Source organism: Dipodomys merriami, unplaced genomic scaffold (assembly GCF_024711535.1).
Source record: "Dipodomys merriami isolate MVZ:Mamm:240054 unplaced genomic scaffold, mDipMer1.0.p SCAF_341, whole genome shotgun sequence".
NCBI lineage: Eukaryota > Metazoa > Chordata > Mammalia > Rodentia > Heteromyidae > Dipodomys > Dipodomys merriami.
This window is the reverse complement of record NW_027204949.1, coordinates 328,366-333,011: the sequence shown is the minus strand read 5'-3', so window position 1 is coordinate 333,011 and position 4,646 is coordinate 328,366. Positions and strand designations below refer to the sequence as shown.

General features: G+C 35.5%; 1 pseudogene; it reads right to left on the bottom strand.

The window, feature by feature from the left end:
• Positions 1-1,770: 1,770 nt before the first annotated feature.
• Positions 1,771-2,435, bottom strand: LOC138803580 (ankyrin repeat domain-containing protein 49 pseudogene; annotated as a pseudogene).
• Between the last annotated feature and the right edge of the window lie 2,211 nt (positions 2,436-4,646).

Genomic DNA, 4,646 nt, shown 5'->3' with positions numbered 1-4,646 from the left:
AAAGACAGAAAATGGAAGAAACGCAGCCTCTTCAACCACTGGTGCTAGGAAAACTGGGTGGCCACATGAAGAATAAAAGTGGACCCCAGCATATCACCATACACCAATATCAACTCAAAATGGATTAAAGACCTTAGCATTAAACCTGAATCTTTGAAACCACTTCCGGCAGAGTAGGAGAGACACTTGAACTTATAGGCACTTATAGGCACAGGAAAGTATTTCCTGAACAGAGTCTCAGGGTCACAACAAAATGGAGTGAGACATGACAAATGGGACTACCTTACAATAAAAAGCTATAGCAAAGCTATAGCTGTAAAGCTATAGCGATCGCAACCAAGCTAGAAAGACAACCAATTAATTGCGAAAAAAAACTTACCAGCAATATATCCGACAAGGTGTTAAAATCCAGTATATACAGGGATCTGAAGAAACCAGGCCCTCCCAAACCTAACAAACCAATTACTTAATGGGAAAGGGAACTAAAGAGAGACTTCTCAGAAGAAGAGATAAAAATGGCAAAGAAACACATTAGGAAGTGTTCACCATCCCTGGTTGTAAAGGAAATGTAAATAAAGACAACCATGAGATTCCACCTTACCCCAGTCAGAATGTCCCACATCTTCAAGTCAGCCAATGACAAATGCTGTAGGGGATGCAGAGAAAGAGGAACCCTGCTACACTGCTGGTGGGAATGTACACTTATACAACCACTTTGGAAAACAGTCTGGAGAGTCCTAAGAAAGCTAAATATTGACCTCCCTTATGACCCAGTCATACCATTTCTAGGCATCCATCCTGAACAACAGGAACCAGTATAAAAGGACACATGCACCTCCATGTTTATTGCCGCACTGTTCGTAATAGCCAGGATATGGAAACAACCCAGATGTCCCACCACAGATGAATGGATCCCAAAATTATGGTATCTATACACAATGGAATATTATTCAGCCATTAGAAATGACAAAATAATGGCATTTGCAGGGAAATGGATGGAGCTAGAAGGTGATCATGTTGAGCAAAGAAGTCAAGAGCATTGAGACCAACAGTACATGGTCTCCCTGATAAGTGGATGTTAAAAACAAAATGTTAGGTAATACGACATATTTAACAGGACTTAGGAAACAAAGGACTTTCACTCATCTGGTCAAATCTCTACTAAATAACCCCATGCGGCTGATCACATGTATGGTATATATGTGCACAATGAAGGGGAACCAGGAAGACGACATAGAAATAGAGGAAATCAGGGAAAAATTCATTAGTTGCACTGGACATTGACCAAAATGAACTAAGCAAGTTAATGGCAGGGATAGAAGGGAGGGAACATGTGGGAAAAGGGAACAGCTGATGTTATGCAAAACAAAAGAAATGTACATACCAACCAATGTGGAAGAAATAACAGTATCGCAAAGCTCATGGAACTCATAAATGTTATACACTGTGATAGACAATTTTCTCCAGAAATGTTAGAATGTGTTTGTGATTTTTACTGAGTGTCACTATCCCACAATACTGTGAAATTAGGGAAATTATGTAACCACTTAATTACAATAAAAAAGCAAAAACTCTCCAGAAATCATTATAGATATACAACTAACCCTTGAATACATTTTGACATCAAAGTAAGGCAATTGACTTGGAAGACTTCCATGAAATCCATGAATTGTTGCAGTAAGCTATTGTTGTTAGTTGGATTGTGAAAATATTTTGTATGGAAACAGAATGAAATGGCATTTTTGAAATTTAAGGAACTTAACCGAACCATTATGACTTAGGAGAGCAATTTGTACAGCCTTCCAAAACTTCAAAGAGGTAGTGATACATACTTATCCTTTTGGCAATATCAAATACAGTTTCTTCCAAGTTGTTCTTCAGACCTGATTTGACATAATGGTTCAACAGAAGCAGATCCAACATGTCTTTGCTAACTCTATTACCATCAGCAAGATGCAAGGGGGCCATTGGTATCTCCATCATGATGAAGTAAGAAAAAAGCCACTCTATTATTATTCCACATATAAGCACTGCACAGGGTTGTCCAGCCATCTACAGTTATTGCATGAATATGTGCCGCTTCAGCCACCAACTCATAGACAGTGTCTAAGTGTCCACTGTAGGCTTCTTGATGAATATGGGTATACTCATCGTCATCCCTAGTATTCACATGAGTGGCCTTTATGGAAAGTAGTCTCTGCACTGTAATAACCTGATTATTTTCAGCAGCCAAAAGAAGAAAGTTGCCTGGATCTTTCTCCATTTTTTCTTGCAATTGATACCATTCCTCACTTTTTCATCATGTTCCTCGTCTTCATCAGAATTGCCTAACCAGAGACTTTGAGTGACAGTGGGAATGAGGTGTCCAAGTATTTCCCTAATAGTTCAAGTTAGTTGAACTGTTCAGAAAAATCCGGTGAATTTTCTGCATCTGTTTTTTCACCATGATTTATTTTCCCTTTTTATATTTTTACTATTCGAAATTATTCTAACTGGAGAGTAGGGAATTGATGGAAGCACAGGATAGATTTTCCTCCGTATTCAAAGATACAGACTGAAAATAAGGACCAGTGGTGTCTTCATGTGCAGCTTATTCTAGGAATAATGCCTTCTATATAAATGATTTGGGAAATGGCAGAGCAGAAAGTAAAATGATGCAACCAAAAATATAAAAGCAAAATAAATTATGATAATTATAGAGCAATCCTATTATTTATGAGAAACATTAAAGGGAGAGGAAGAGAGACAGATGTGCAATGTCCTAGATAGCCACAAATGCATGCCTCTGATCAATATATAGAGCAAGCAGAATTTTATGTTTTAAAAAGATAGAAATAGAATTTATGTATTTACTTGAATTTGGTAAATACATTTTTAGCAGCCTACATGAAGAGACATAGGTTTAATCATATTGCAGACAAGAATCTAAATCCTTGATAATTCTAGGAACAGATCTGAATGAAATCAGTTGAATCACACCTTTCATGTACAATGAAGGAATAGGTCCAGGCTATGAAAGCAGCAAGAGAAAGCAGGCCAATGTATCTGTGACAAAACTTTGTGGAAAATGATATTGAGGATTACTTACTGTTGATCCACTTGCACTGGAAGCATGATTCTGAAAAATTGCTTGCTGATTCTCAACTATTTCTTTGATCATTATATTCTCCAAAAAGAAAGAGTGAGATTTAATTGATAGCAAAGTACTACTAATACATTTTGATTTCTCATTAAGCACCTTCAATCATTGAAACCACATGAAGACAATAGACAGGCCTACTTTTTTAGATGAAAACAAGTGTCTTAAAAAAAAACAAAGAATGGAAGTAGTCATGTAAAGGACTTCTATTTTAGTACTACATTATATATTTTTTTCTAATGTTGGGTACCAATAAATAATGGATCTATTAGAAATCTCTTAAAGCTCATATGTCCAATTGTGAATTCTCTTATACTATATCATGATATTTTTTGTGTGTGTTCTTAAGAAGAAATTTACATTACTAACTTGAATTTCTGACAGGACAGTATCATCACTGTACATCTTGCTTCTATACTCTCATTTTTAAATTACTATCTAAGTATGTGCATTAGATAACAATAGAGGAAAAATAGAAGCCACACTGTTGGCTCATGTCATTAATCCTAGCTAATCAGAAAGATGAAGTCTGAGGATTGTGGTTTGTAGCCAGACCAAACAAAAAAAAAGTATTAGATTCTGATTTGAAATAAACCAACAAAAGCTAGAACTGGAGCTGTGGTACAAGCAGTAAAATGATATCCTTGAGAAAACTAAAACAAAAAAATAACAAATTCTGGGACAGAGACAGGCCCTGAGTTCAAGCCTTAGTATTAGCACCAAACAAATCATTGAATTAATTAGTTAATTAAGTAATTAAATATAAATTAAGTGGTCACATGTGGATAGGCAGGTAAAATGTAACATCTGTGGTGACTGGATTGTGTATTTTTTTGTAGTAAGGCAAATTATTATTTGTACTAATCATTAATTTTTTTGAACTTTTTTTGAATTTAGCATGCATGTATAGGTGTGTGTACATGTGTGCATATGTGTGTATGTGTATATGTGTGCATATGCTGTTGCAATGTTGCTTGCCAGTGTGGACAGGGTGAGGCTGAAAAGAGCTGAATTTGTTGCAATGTTTTTATGTATCAGTATTCTGTCATGTCATTTTGTACATTTTATTTGTCAAATAATATCATCAGAATCAAACGATTTACAATATTAAGTTAGATGAAAGAGAACGCTTTCAGCTCTTATTATATGTTAGGTGAGAAGATTCAGACATATTTAGGTAGTAAATTAGTGCTGGAAGATGACTGTCGGTACAAAATATGTATTTGACTTCTTAAATTTGTTATACTTTTAACATATGCTCATGGAGTAAGTTTGACCAACTGGACCAAATAGGTATTGCTCTCTGGTTATTCCCGTGAAACACAAAGTGGATAAACTCTTTCTGGCTTTCTGTTGAAAATAACTTTCTTTGTAAGATCATATCTATTCACACTAAGAGGTAATCAACCCAATATTTATCAAGTTTGAATATCCCATCATATTGACTGAAAATCAGTATTGTTGACATGCTTGTTAGCTATTCCTTTCAAAAAAAAAACAAAAGCAC